At 35.3% G+C, this 16307-nt stretch overlaps 1 long non-coding RNA gene across 1 annotated transcript; it reads right to left on the bottom strand.

The window, feature by feature from the left end:
- Positions 1-224: 224 nt before the first annotated feature.
- On the bottom strand, positions 225-12704 carry LOC149800546 (uncharacterized). The gene is made up of 3 exons (XR_016420410.1): positions 12569-12704; positions 6352-6516; positions 225-388 (listed from the first exon to the last, which is right to left on the bottom strand). It is a non-coding gene; the product is annotated as an uncharacterized LOC149800546 (long non-coding RNA).
- Positions 12705-16307: the final 3603 nt, after the last annotated feature.

The raw sequence follows: 16307 nt of genomic DNA, 5'->3' as shown, positions 1-16307 counted from the left end.
ATTTGATTATATTCGAGGAATATGTTTAAAGTGCTATTGTTAGGCTAAAAGAACGCCGGGTGTGAATCACACCCGGCTTGCTCCATTAACACGTATATGCTCATGTTAGTACCCTGTCCACAAGGTACGAGTAAGGGTACTAATATTAGTACTATGTGCTCTAAAGAAACAGTCTGGTTCATTTTGTCCTGATGTGACAAAGAAAAAAAAAACCACATGCACAATTATTGTATCTGGAACAAACAAATTTTATTGAGTACCAATACATCATCAACACACTCAAAAAGGTCATCTGAACATATATATATCAGAAAAATATTTCTCAGTTAGCTCAGGTCAAGTGTTGGAGCTTGGTGGCCAAAAGCAATATCTTTCAACATGCTGTCATCTGAAAGAGAAATGCAATAAAATTATTAGCTTATATAAGAAGATATTTTCATTTATGTAGCTGATCTGCAAAATGGTAAGATTTAGGCATGTCTCATCCGTAGCACTTATGTCTCTCCTGAACAACCTTCTGATGAGGTCTATGTTTAAAAGTAAATACACAATTATTTCCTGCCTTTTATACTTTAAATAATGCTTACTTTGAACTATATATTGTGTGTATATTTCAAATTAATTCTGTTTTACTATGTGTACATAAGTTTTCCTATATACTGTGTGAATCAAACAAAAACAATACTGTTTTATATTTTGGATCTTCACTGGTGAATGTAATGAAGAGCTGTGACAGCTTAAAAATCTGGGATGATCATAATGAGAAATCGTAACAGAAAAAAATTAATTAGCAATTTTTATAAAGTAATCACAATAGTAAATGAATCAATTATAAGCTAAATGTCCTGTAATCAAAGCAACATATCCTTACAACATTATTACATTGTAATAAACACAGCCTTACAAAAAGTGCTGATTTTTAATGATTCAAAATTTATTCATAAACAGGCATGTAGTTAAATATACTATACATTACACAGATGATTTTAATTACCTTGTTTTTTCACAGCAAGTATTGTGGTTCTAACGGACATAAAATGCTCATGTCAATGAGATGTTTTATTTCAGAATGTATTGCCATTCTACAGGATATGTCATGCTTATGACAATCAAATGTTTTATTTTAACCCATACTGCCATTCTACAGGATATGTAATGCTTATGACAATCAAATGTTTTATATTAGCACATATTGCCATTCTACTGGATATGTAATGCTTATGACAATCAAATGTTTTATTTTAGCACATATTGCCATTCTACAGGACATGTAATGCTTATGACAATCAAATGTTTTATTTCAGAATGTATTGCCATTCTACAGGATATCTAATGCTTATGACAATCAAATGTTTTATTTTAGCACATATTGCCATTCTACAGGACATGTAATGCTTACGACAATCAAATGTTTTATTTTAGTACATACATGTACTGCCATTCTACAGGACATGTAATGCTTATTACAATCAAATGTTTTATTTCAGAATGTATTGCCATTCTACAGGATATGTAATGCTTATTACAATCAAATGTTTTATTTTAGCACATATTGCCATTCTGCAGGACATGTAATGCTTATGACAATCAAATGTTTTATTTCAGAATATATTGCCATTCTACAGGATATGTCATGCTTACGACAATCAAATGTTTTATTTTAGCACATACTGCCATTCTACAGGATATGTAATGCTTATGACAATCAAATGTTCTATTTTAGCACATATTGCCATTCTACAGGACACATAATGCTTATGACAATCAAATGTTTTATTTTTCAGAATGTATTGCCATTCTACAGGACATATAATGCTTATGACAATCAAATGTTTTATTTCAGCACATACTGCCATTCTACTAAACATGAAATGCTTGTGACAATTAAATGGTTTTTTTCCAGCACATAAGCCATTCTACAGGACATGAAATGCTTATTACAATCAAATGTTTGCTTTCAGTATGAAGTGCCGTTCTATAGGAGTTGTAAAGCTTATGACAATCAATGTTTTATTTCACCATGTATTGCCATCCTACTGGACATGTAATGCTTATGACATTCTGATGTACTTGATAATGTATTCTGATTTTACTACAGTAGTCCCCCTCTTGAACGGCCCCCCTGACCAGTGGCCAACCGCTCCTTACGGCCAGAATCCGTTGGCACCGACGAGTTTGTGTTCAAAAGTACCCCTTGCAAAAGGCCACCAGGCTAACATGACCAGCATATTAGTGCAAAATCATAAAATTTACCCCTCACAAGCGGCCGCATTTTATTTGAATATGTATCCAGAACCAGTATTGTATTCATAACGTGTGTTAAGTAATCCAATTTATATTTCCCAATGTCAGGTTTTCGTTCCTGAAAGAAGTGTTGAGTAAAGTACATTTACCACTAAGGTTAATATATCATTTACGCCTCACGAGAAGTCAAATTTATTCCATAAAAACCGAGAAAGACTCAAATTTTAATCCATACAAAAGGGTACGTACATGTAATCCAATTAGCCTTACTGCTGTGTTATCATAAGATGTCCGGTTTAGTCACTCTGATAATTGTTAAGAATACAATTATCGAACAGTAGAAACAGCTGAGAAGTGGCAGTATCGATGTACAATACCCAAGTCAGCAGGAAAATGGTTTAATGGCCTTTATGGCTTCCCTTAGTAAGATGTTGAGCTTGTTCACTTTGGTAATCAGTGGCTATTACTACTGACAATAATTGTCAAAATTACGAATCCTAGCAGCTGCGATGTCAAATCTACGTGATGTTAATGGTAGATATCGAAGCCGTTTTGGCTTCTCTCACCTAGTTTGAAGAAATTTATAAAAACAATAGGGTACCAAACTGCGACTAACGAATCATGTGACAAGATCACATCCTTTAAAAACACAAGGCAATTTGTTTAGATGCATACAAAAATGTTTTATCAGTATTGTAGTTGGCAACATGAATAACTTACTGCAAAAAGATCAGCATGTCATTGAGGAAAATAAAAATTCTCAGTTTAGAGGAGAACGTGAAAGTAATTCAACTGATGGGGGGGGGGGTCGTCGAGGATCCTTGCAGAAAACTAACGTCGGGAAGACTCAGATAAACAATATCGTGAAAGATAATGAAACAATTCTGCAGAAGTGGAAAGGTGAAATGGATGGAGAAAGGAAGATTGTTTGTGCCAGGAGACGTTTGTATCCTGATTTGAAAGACAAGAAAAAGCAAAAATTTTGTCAGTTGAACTGGGATATGACGACTTTACCGCAAGTAACGGATGGTTGCACAGATTTCAAGTGCGACACAATATCAAGTGTTCTGTCATTAGCGGCAAATCAACTGATGTTAATAATGAAGTTGTCGAAGATTGGAACAAAAGACTAAACGATATATGCAGGGGATATGACAGCAAGGATATTTTTAATGTGATGAGACTGGTTTGTTTTTTAGACTGTTACCAACAAAGTGACGTGATGTGAACTGTAACATAATTATAAAGACAGTTTTAAAACTGTATCAATGGTTATTCATAGCATTCTTTTGCAAACGATGACAAAGTTTGTTTTACATGTATTTCACATCATGCATGTGATTTTTTAATTAAAATATTAAAAATTTAAAATTAAATGTACTTGTGACTTTTTTCATATGTATTTACTATTTGCATTTGTCATCCCCCTCTAGAAAGGCCACCCGCATTATAAGGCCACTTCCCTGCTGCATTAGGGGTGGCCTTATAAGAGGGGGACTACTGTAGATGAATAATGCTCAAGACAATCAATTTCAATTAAAATATTTAGGGAAGAAACTGAACTGAACCTGTATTTACAGTTAAATGATGCAATATCAGGTGTCCTTTGTTCAAAAGATAACACAGCTTAAAGAATATTGATTAGTTCCAGACCACAGTGTGTTTATGTATACAAGCATGTGTTTGTATTTTACTCTTCACAGTCCAAGGCTATTTCCACAGCATTAATTTTGGCAGATCTCATCTTCTGAAAAAGCTCAAGTCTTCAGTAAGGTTCATCTGAGTGCTATCAAGGCACTTGTAACTGAAAATATGTCTGCTACAAAGGCCATGGGATAAAAGAGTTAATTTTATTGAATATTGCATTAAACAAGGAAATATTTAGGATCACATTCAAATCTTGGTTTTAAGGTATTCTATTAGATGCATATCTGTATGTGATCTTCACGTAACATATTTTTAGAAATGGATGCATTGCATAGATTTGCTCAGCATTAACCTTCAACAGACATGGTTCATACAGATGTTCCATCAGGAATTTCAATAAATTTTCAAGGGCAATTTAATTTTCAAGCACTGTAATTAACTGTGCATAAACTTTCAGGATTAGGAATTTTTTTTCTTCACAAAGAAACCAATAATGTATTTTTTTTAATACTATGCCTGGGTGCATTCAATGCAACTCAAGGGGCTCTAGGACATGCAAGATGAGATGCAGTCATCTCATCTACATTTGTTTTGGAATTAGCAATTTTATTTGCCATAGTTTCCAACTCCATGCATTTTTCAATTATTAAAATAATATTAATTAATATAAATTAAGCACCCTATATAGCCGCTTTCTATTTTGGATTTGACTGTTATGGATGCATCTTAATGGTTTCAAATTTAAAGGTGTTACCTTAAGTAGATTTATCTTTTTCACAACAAAAACTATGACGTTTGACGTGCAGGTGAAATATTCCAACTCTGTTCTAAATTCTGTTTCAACAAATTAAAGATTTAATAGCTGTGTATTGTGCTGTGATCTTTTCTTTTAACTGAAACTTCTAACAAATTAATAAACTTCTCATGTATACTGTAGCTGTAGATTTAGTGCAAGTTGTACAATATAACCAATAATCAATGAAAATTGAAGTAACTGGTAACTATTTATCTCAATGACATTCAAACACACTCAAGGAATCTAGTGCCTTTTCAAGCACTTTTCCACTTTTGTTGGAGACAACCTCAGACTTCAATCCGAACTACCAAAAATTCAAAACCTTTTTAAGACTGCAAACCCTGACATAGCTGGAGAATATGGCCATAAAGATGTGAAATGATGGAAATCTGATTCATTCACGGTCTCATCAATACAAAGGTGCCTAAAACTGGCTAAAATTCTACAGCATAATTATGTTATGCATGCAAAGTTTGGAGAACAAGCAGTGGTCACAACTCTTCTAATGATAATGTGCAACATGTGAAATTAAACTCATTCAAGGACTCATCAACACAAGGATGCAAGCCAAATGGAGATCAAATTAAAAATAAAAAGCTCAGTAAAGTTATGCTATTAAAAACAAAAGGAGCTGTGGGCAAGGCAACCAGAGACAACAACTCCTGTAAATGATGTCATGGAATAATTGAAATTAAACTTACTCAATGTCTCCAAAAAGAAAGAAGTTGACACAACACATTGATTACAAGACGCATCTAGGTCTACGATACAATATACATGCCAAACTGCATAAGAATATGTTAAATGGTTCCTGAGCTATGTTTGTTACAGGAATTCATGTAGTGGAGAAGTAATATTGATGGAACAAGGGCAATAACTCCATCAAAACTTGGCCTGAAGTTAAAACCTCTACATGGCACATCTCTATATTCACCTACAAAATGTCGTCCAATTATATGTAATGACTGAAAGAGCTAGGCAGGTTACAGTATATGGGAACAGATTATTCCAACCGGGTTCCCACATGAAAAGATGTTTCAAAATTAAAGAAGTTTCATGAATACGGGTTGACAGGTCATTATCTATTTCAAGTTAAGTATACAGATTCAGATCTTGAACAGTCAAATTGACTGTGATGACCCTACAGATCTGATGCATTTTCTTCATCAAAATTTTCATAGACAAAAGTGTATCAATATTAAGCCAGTGTTGCATTTTGACTATAAAAGTAAAATGTATCAGTACCAGTTTTGATAATGGCATGAGGTAAAGAAAGCACCACAATCACAGAATGGCACTTAATACACTCTCTTTTTGGGGTTAATTACCTTGACTTTGACCTTTCTGCAGCAAACAAACCATATTGTATCATCTAGGGCCAAAGTCAATTTTGCTAAAGATATGTTCAGTAGAACTCAGGTCATCTCATATAAACAGTTGTGTTTTTCTGGGTCATATTAGACTTGACTTTGGTCTTTACAACTCCCAAATCAAATAATACTTTTGACTGTTGGTCAACCCATCTGCACAATATGGTAGAAATATATTAAGTTGGAATCACATGGAGACAATTTGAAACAGGGTAGTCAGATAGATGGACATAACCAGAAAATAATATGCCTGTGCAGATCAATATATGGCATAATATCATGCTCAATGCTTACACAATTTTAAAATAATCCTAGGTAAAATCTTGTCATTCTTTTTTTCCATTTGTTTCTGCAAATCTTCCTTTCACATATGGTACATACTGAAGGACAGTCTTCCAGTCAGTGAAGTAAAGCAACAACACTCCACTGGCAGTTCCAAAAGCACCAAGCGTTGGCAACCTTAAAATAAATAAATGAAAATGTGATCATGCATTTCTTATTAAATGAGAGATTATTACAATTAAATTCTCATGTAAGGTGACAGTCTCTCAAGATGATTATCTATTCACAACTTCACCCATATTAATCTGGTTATCAGACAATCTAATCTCATGAGTAACTTAAATAAAATTAACTGACATGATATAGATCAGCAGTTTCAAAACTTTTCCTGCTGCTACCCAAAACTTGCCAAATACAGGACCTCCTGATCATCAGGCTTACGTGATACATTTTTTTACTTTTGATGACCCTTTGTGACCTTACCGAGGACCCAATGTGATCCTGATTTGAGTCGCAACCTAAGTCTGGAAACCATTATAAACTTTTGCACTTGAAACTTTCAATCCCAACATTTGTTGGTATTGCATCAAGGATCCAAAATGTAATAGGAATGGTTCTGAGAAAGTGTAAAACTAATTTTAATTATGTAATACTTACCTGCTATTAATGCACTGCAATATCTTTCCCTGGTGTTAGTCAGTGTGAAGAGTCAAATTTTGAATTACAGAAAATTTTAAAGTTGAATGCATTGAACAATTGAAGTCTAGTCACATTTAAGCCAGAAAGTCTTGTGATGGGTCACTTCGACCTTTCTTCGCACAACTCCCCCGCCCATGTCAGTGTAAACTTCAAAGGAACAGCATTCCGACCCAGTGAAATTGACCAGGGTATCTTAACACAGTCCTTAGAAAGTAAACATTTGAGCTACCAACCCTAACCGCTTGGTAGGAACCTATGTCCACTTATCATATTTTCAAAGGGAAATTGTCACGCACTGTCGTACAGATTCTGAGCTGTCTAAATCTGATGAAAGGAATTATTTCTTTGGGAAGGATTAGGGACCACCGCCTAAGATTGGGTAGAATAAATATGGGCGTACACTTTAGAGCAATCTGACTTTAAAGTGACAACCCTAGTCAAAATTTTTTAGTCTGAAAATTTGCTAGAAGAAGGAACTTAGTCTCGACTCTGGTGAAAGCATAAAAGTGGTTAGTGCTTTCCTTGTGAAACAAGGAAGGGAACAGGTGGTCGTCGTGTAAAAGAAAGGCATGTTTAGTGCTAGGACGCACAAGTCCTGAAATAAAGAAAACAAAACAGTGACAAGGTACGCAATTTTAGTTTCACGTAATATTCTATTATTTGATTGTTTGTTTTATGCAAATGTGTTTGCTATGACTAGGCATCCATATTATGTATCATTTATTCAATTCATGGAAATGTGTTGATGCTAGAAATGTTATGCAATTTATTTTATAAAATTTCATTGAAAGTGTTGATGCTATAGTTATTATGCAATTTATTTTATTCAATTTCATGGAAAGTGTTGTTGCTAGAATTGTTATGCAATTTACCTTTTAATTATACAGTTATTAGTTCATTGGTAGAATTGATTACATGCTATCCAAATGTTCATATATGTAGGATTTCATATGGTTATATGAAATAACTTTCTTTGTTGTTAGGATGATACAGATCATCATGAGTTAATGATAATTACCTAATTATATCTGATCTTGTAATGCTGGGATAATCTTGTAGTTAAGGAATGCCATGAGTTACATTTCTTTTGAATTTCATGCAACAGTAATCAAACATGTAGTAGCATATGTAAAATGATACGGTAATATTTGGTAGACGTTCACGTGGTAATTTAAGACTTGCCATTGGAAACGAAGTCAACGTCCTACCATACTAAGTCAGAATATACACGGTGTGTGGATAGCAACATGCTCTGAATAACTTTAAGTGAATTGTATGTACCTCTAAATAGTGGGTATACAGAATTATGGGGTAAATGTGTCCTTTAAGGAACAGTTTCTGAGAGAAAGAAGAGATAGTCCGAAGACAGGATTTTGGGGAAAAGAAAGAAAGAAGGACGAGGTCAGAACAAAAGAACCAGGAAGTCCATGAAGGGGCAGAACCTAGAGTTTAGGAAGGATGAACTAGGAGACACTGAAATACGGTCAAAGTGAATGAAGGCGATGCAATTGATCATGGACATTGTGCTCTTTTCACCTCTCATTATGATGATGTAATAAATCCAAATTGGACACACCAGTTAAATTCTACTTAGATAATCTAACTTGAAGTGGAATTGCCATTTTAATTTGTTCTGATTAAATTTGTTAATTTCTTGTCAAAAGGGGGCTCGTATTGTTTATTTCTTCCCAGTATTCTCACTCAATTCTCTGTTGAAATTCCATTCTTCTTTCACTCCTGCCGGGCTATAATATCGAGGGAGGTCATCCTTTGGATAACGCCAGCCAAATCCAATTAACCACCCCTCTTACTAAGAAGGCAACATTGCAGTCACCATTGCAAGAAGAAAACTACCTCCTCAAAAACAAAAAACATGATCCCAGTCTGATTCCTCTGCTATTTCCATTCATTCAGAATATCACCCTTCTCCAACCTGGTCTGAGACTGTAAGCACATCAGAGTTGGAACAAAGGCAGGAAATGAGCATAGCTAATAGGGGACTGATGATCCCAAGATGAGATGTCAAAGTGAACTTACCATCTGCCATCAGGAGCTGCTCTACTGCAGACTAGAGGATGGCTTGACAACATGCTGGTCTTACACTACTGAACCTAATGCATCAATGCCTGTGCTCTGGTGCAACAATGAGTCACTGAAGGTAAATCATGATTGTGGCATGGGACAACTACAATGTGGCTATCTTTATATCAATGAAAGAAAGATAATTACAAAAGAATGAAGATTCAACAACAGCCCTAACCTTATGGGGCTGTGATTTTCATGAAAGAATGATCTCACAAAGTGGGCAATTATAAGTTCTTTTAATAATCTGAACAATCTACCTTGAGATTTTGGCTGCTGAAATTACAGAGGTGCCTATGAAAAGAGATTTAAAAAAAAGAGTTTTTAACCCTTCTTTTCCAATGACATAGACTGACACATACAACTTTAACTGAACAAAGGAGTGTAACTTAGTCATTCCAGTACAGATAAAATTGAGACTGGGGATTTCAACAGGAGCTACTGAAGGTAGCTAATCCTTGACCACAAGCATAGGCTGGCCAAGAAGAGAGACCGCTTTCCCACTGACAAGGCATGAATTTCACTACTTCACCTCCCTGATGCTACTAACAGAAGAAGACTGTTTACAAGCAAGGTTCTCAAATGAAGTTTCAGCCACAGGTTTCATCAAGGCATTAAAGATCAAAGACCCAGTCTTTGGAGCTCAAAGCATCTAATAACTGAAAGATGACTGCCTGACTCTAGAGTCGAGTCCAAAGAGAATTTTTTAGCATTTCTGACTACTGCTCTATAGCCATAAATGTTGGATACTTAGACAAGAAAAAAATGCAACTGTGGTTAAAAGGGGGAAAACATACAGCACCTATTAAAGAAAATTCACCACTTGGCATAAAAAAACTTAAAATTCTATCATCTATCAGCCTGAGTGACGCATCTGGCAACCATCCTTAAAAACTAATCTGGGCAGACAGATCATTTGATATGAACCAGACATGAAAGTTGAGATTTTGCGGAGGTTGTAAAAGAGGCACCCTCTGTGCTGTGACAGCAGATCCTTGGTACATCAAACAACAAGTCAAGCAGATCACCAAACCACAATTGTTTGGGTCACAGGGAAGCTATGAGCATGAGCCACAATTTGGAGGTCACGACCGTGTGAAGAACTGGAGGGATTATTTCAAACAGTGGGAAAGGCAATTATGTAACAGTCGACCCGTGTAACCGGAGATGTATAAAGATGGAGCTTGCTGCTCTGCCTATTGCAAAACAAGTTTACCATTGGCTTCCCAAAAACAGAATGAAGTATTTCTGCCACCAATAGGTATACAGACCATTCTCTTTGAGAACAGCTTGTCCCTATCAAACAAGCCATGTGCCAGAATATTTTGTGTGCCTAGAAATTAATGCAGCAGACCTCGAAAGTAATTTCATCTGAAGCTTTATAATGGAGAAAGTTTTAAACATGTAGCCTGTAGTGCCTACAATGTAGTGACATATTATGAGATGGATGCACCCTTTATGTGCTAAAAATACAATCTGTATCTCAAAATTGTTGATATAAAGGGAAGATTCTCCCAGAGACCACAAACCCTGCAGCACTATCCTCTTGGACTGTAGATGAGCGCTCCGCATTAGTGTGTAGGAAGGAGTGTAGCTACAATGTCGTAGCCTCAACTTGATTTGTGGTGCTTGAGGCTACGAACTGATCCCATATCATGTAATGGAGCAAAAAAATCATCACTAAAGTCAGAAAAACGAACAGTGTAGAAATCAACTACATAGGTGGCGCTCACCAGATAATATGTACTTTTGAGAGAGTGACGTATGTAAGGTGAAGTAGTTCGCATTTAAAACATGCACAGTGGAGAGAATGTTTGCATACCTCTATGCTACATTAATGTAATGTGGATGATATTTCTTTTGGATATTGTACTTTTGGAAATTTTACATGATTTAAGCACACTGCTAACTAAAATGACTGCTCCCTTGTGTTAAAAAATCAGTCTGAATTAGTCTAAAGTACACTATAAATAGCAGCTATTAAAATAGGGAAAATGAATTTTGCCAGACTAGACAATACCAGCTTCTGAAAGTGCAATGAATGAATTACCAAATATATAAAATGTAAAAAAAGTTATCGGCTCTTTTTTATACAATTGACCTCTGAAGTTCAGGAAGTGAAAATGACCAAGTAGAGCTAGCACTTTTTTGAAAGTTGCACATTTGAAGTAAGGCCAAGCTGTATACTCTATAACCCATAGTACACCCATCAATCATACACCAAAATAAAGGGAATTAAAGGTTCTTTGCATTATACCTAAGATATACAAGGTCTTTTTTAAATAGCCAGTATAACCAGTGAGGAAAGCCGGGGACATTCTTTTTCTTTAAAATCCTAACCCTATGCAAAATGCGAAACTGTATAGCGCCACCATAAGTATAATCATGTTGTGAAAGAAGTTTGGCTTATTTTGAATTTATTAAGCCCTTACACGATAAAATAAATTGGCATGGTTACTCTAACCTTATCCTGTCCGCCATGACAGATAACGCGAGACTCTCGCCGTGACCCCTTTTCTACGTAAGGCTTGCCAGAACATATTTTGGATATTCTACGCTATATTATTATCAATCAAGTGCGAATAATCGCTTCTTGGTTGAATTTCAAAGTTGCCGATAAACCGTATTTACTTTTAATGTGTAGAATTTCTGACCCAAACGGCGCCAACAAACGAGGCTGAGAACGGAAGTAATCATTATTTGAAATAACATGGCGGACGATCTAAACGAAAATATCAGCTGAAAAAAGTAAACGAGATTTTAAAACTATTTCTACAATGATTTTCGATACTTCCGGTATTAAATAAGAGGACTACTCTATTTATTGGATTATATGCAAAGAATATGTTTAAAGTGTTATTATTAGGCTTAAAGAGCGCCGGGTGTGATTCACACCCGGCTTGCTCCATTAACACGTATATGCTCATGTTAGTACCCTGTCTACGAGGTACGAGTAAGGGTACTAATATTAGTACTAGAAGGAGTGAGGTTCCAGGGAATTAATAGAATCTCCCGTCAGACACCTGACATGATTTTCCCACCAATCAAGATCGTGACGAATCGGGATCCTAAGGGATCCGTGTGGACAGTAGATTCACGTGCTGTCCCAAGTTTGCTAGAAACCAACCAAGATATCAGAGTAACTCCCCTTGCTTAACTTGGAATCTACATGGCGTAAAGATTTATCGATCGTTTCCCGCAGCCATCTGATTTAAACTGAAAATTAAATGTATTTAATATAGAAAAGAAAAAAAACATACATACATACATAATATCTTGAATATCTGTGTTGTTATTAACGTATTCGCCGATCGCAAACTTTATGACCAATGATACCATTGGCATTGCATTCCGTATACTATGAAGGCGCTATATTTTTTTTTCTTGCAAGAGATAAAATATCCCTGAAATTTACTACAAATACGGGCTTTACAATTATTCTTCTTACCAATTTTTTGCCATCTGGATATATCTGGGACCAGTAAAACGTTGAAAGATATTCATTGTGGTACTGACCACTTTTCGACCTTGACTCAAAGATCAGTAGCTTAGAAGTTCAAATAGAATCTTTCCAAAGATGTCTGCTCCTGGGGCGCGCTATCTCGAGATTGGAATAGATCGTTGAACATATAATTTTTTTTTAAAATTTAAAGTCTGGGTTGCGTTACACAATGATAAACATTATCTCGTTGGAGCTATTTAACAGACTTTAAACAGTAATATAGCATTTATTCAGCAATCAGTCATATAGTACATACGGTCATAATTTTGTTTTTAGTATTTTTTTTACTACAATGTTTACCGATATATTTTGTAAAATAAAAGTGCTAAAAATAAACATGCATAATGGCTGGCCTAGCTGTTCCCCTCCCCTAATTGACAATTTCTGACTAAAAATTCAATGCAGAAAGGTAAATTTACATGACTATAATATATTTCACGCTTGTATGCAATGCTGAAATATTAAATTGCTAGCACTGAATTATGTTTACACTATTTCACGACTATTCTGATTAAGTTAAGAAAAGATAAGATAAGATAAGAATTCTTTATTTCAGACTATAAAGTCCATACCTCTAAATTAAAAAACAGATGTAAAGTAAAAACACTGTAAACATAAAAGAACATATATATCATACGTACAAGTATACAAATACATCCATACAATTAATTGCACCCTGCATTGTTCAAAATGAATTTAAGTGGCACATTTAAAGAATAATTTGCTCCATTTACTAATAATATGAGAATTTAAAATGAATTTCATAGTTCCAAAGAGGTTTCGATACACAGTTCTTACTACTAGATGTTCTTGTTATCATTGAGAATACATGCTTTCTCATTACTTCAATTAAAACTGAATATATTATAATTTACAAACATGTTGAAGGTACTGTTCCATCCAGGAAGACCTAATAGACAACGAAGACTATTATTATAACCAATAATTAGTTTTTTTTTTTCATGCATTCATTAAAGTATGTCAACAGAGGAGCACAATACACGTGCAACAATAAGATTTGAATAATCTATTTTGATGTTCAATGAACAATTCTTAAATTTACGTAGAAACATGTTAGTTCGAGTACACAAAAATCGGTAATGTCTCATCATATCTTCATTATCCGACCGATTGGATTTCGAAATATGACCCAGATACGTATAACTGTTGCCATACGTAAGAGCATTGCCGTTAAGATATACATGACGAGGAGAAGTTAATTTGAAAGAACCATGCATACTGATTTTTTCTTTTGTATATTGATGATATCATTCTCAAATGCGTATTGTTCACATATCTTTAACAAGTTCCTTAAACCTGTGATAGAAGGACTTATGAACGACATATCATCAGCAAAACTAAAATTGTTAAGAAACAACACATTTGGTGGCAGACGTAACCTTACGTAACACTGACCGAGCATACGATTTAACTAGTATATATAATTACAAAGGGGATAGAATATTATGACGCGTCTGAAATGTTGTCATCAAATAGGAATTATGAGGTTATTGTCTGTAGACATTTGGTTTCACTCTAACAAAGACAATGACGAGGTGCATTTCCACCCTACTCCTTATAAGCGACCGACCATATACTTTTGTGGGAGTGGGAGCAGCAGAGAGAATGAACAGACCACTTGCTGGAAGGTCCATTTTTGAAAAATAAAGCTTCCTACGAAAAATGAAGATAAAAAGTCAATTACGTCAAACCATAGCCTCTAACTAAAACCGAGAGCTTCTCTAATTGGGTTAATTTTTATTGTTACTTTGTCGTTTGTGTTTTTCTCAAGTTTTTTACCCACCGTGACACTTATTTGTGGTCGCACCCTCTCTGCTGCTGTAATTAAATCATTATTATATAATAATGGAATCTTACACTAGTAGATTAGCTCGAAAAAGATTAGAAGCAATCAGAAGATATCTTTCTGTTCGTGATGCTCTCAAACAAAAACTGCAAGAACGACAAGAAACACAAGTTGAATACGCAGAAGATAAAGAACGATTTTTTAAACCTGTTACAAAGGTTACTGAAAGAGTTACGGAAGTTACTGAAACTTCGCGTCAAGGCGAATTTAACATGGGAATATATCGTGGGCCTGTATAGCGTCAAGGGAAATTTAACATGGTGGGACTGTATAGCGTCAAGGGAAATTGAACATGGGAGATGGATATAACACAGACAATAGACAACAGACATTTTTTTTTTACACAAAAAAGAAATTAGGCAAGAAAGTCAATTTCTTTTTTAGATATAGGAAGGGCCTTGAAAAGGGCCTTTGACTTCTTCTGCTTCATCTTCAAATTTCTCCACTTCTTCAGCCATCTTCTAATTTTTCCCACTATTCCTTTCTTCTTCTTTATTTCTGACTCTGGCATCCAGTCCGGATGACCTATCGCTCTGAATTTCTCCTGTATCCTTATCCAGTTATTGTTGAGTTTCTCAAAGCTTTCTTTTCTCCTTCTATTCTCTTCTTCTTTTCCTTCTTTTGACCATTTTTCTTTGATGTTATTCACCTCTTGGGTCAGCACATTGCTCATCAGTTCTTCGGCTTTCTTCAACTGGTCCAACCCCCATTTTACAAAGGACCACTCTGTCCATTCCATTATGTCTTCCAAAAAACACCTCACTTTTATCACATTATCTATGGCTTCCTTCAGGTGACCAGTCTTCACATACTCAGGATGAATAAAGCCTCTTAGCATTTTTACTTCTTCCTCTATCATCTCTTTCACCAGATCCATAGCTAATTTCAGGTTTGTCACTTGCCTTCTGACAAAATCCCGGGTAACTTCATGTTTCCATTCACTTTCAAGCCTTTCCACTACATAGGCTCCATCCACCATCCAATACCAAATGTCCTTCAACTGGTTAAACAAGTCTGTTACTGCTGTCATCTTCTTCCTTGCTTATTCCGTAGAATGGCGCGAATGACGAACGCTATGGACTTTATATGTAAAGCACGGACGTGAAGGAAAACATCCCCTACTTTTGTCATCTCATATTATATACTATTCACACAGAGATGATGAGCAATAAAAACTAACCTCATTATATACTATCCACACACGGGAACCAGCTAAAAACAAGCCCAAATATACTATCCACACACGGGAAGTAGCTAAAAACAAACCCAATTATACTATCCACACACGGGAAGTAGCTAAAATCAAACCCAAATATACTATCCACACACGGGAACTACATTAAGATTTACACTGATGGATCCAAAATTACAGAACCACCCAGAACAGCAGCAGCTTACGTAATCCCCGAACTTAACATTAAAGTAGGAAGAAGACTACCTAACCTCTGCTCTATATACACAGCTGAATTCTGGGCCATACTTGAAGCACTCAAATGGATCAAAGAGAACAAAATACCCCAAGCGGTAATAATAAGTGACTCGCTAAGCGTCATAAACTCAATACTTAATAACAACACCAAATCAAGAGAAAACTATCTTAGGCAAACCAATTTATTGTTAAAAATACTGAACAATAATAACTTACAAGTAGAATTTATGTGGATACCATCCCATATTAACATACCAGGTAACGATATGGCAGATATAACAGCTAAACAAAAACTAAACGAAACCACTCACATCAACCTAGATTATAGCATATGCGAACTCAATAGCATATCTAAAACCCTCATTGATAATAAATGGCAGGAATTATGG

The sequence above is a fragment of the Sinohyriopsis cumingii genome, chromosome 4 (assembly GCF_028554795.1).
Source record: "Sinohyriopsis cumingii isolate HCF-2022 chromosome 4, ASM2855479v2, whole genome shotgun sequence".
NCBI classification, from domain to species: domain Eukaryota; kingdom Metazoa; phylum Mollusca; class Bivalvia; order Unionida; family Unionidae; genus Sinohyriopsis; species Sinohyriopsis cumingii.
The sequence above is the reverse complement of the archived record's forward strand: the minus strand, read 5'-3'. Positions and strand labels throughout refer to the sequence as shown.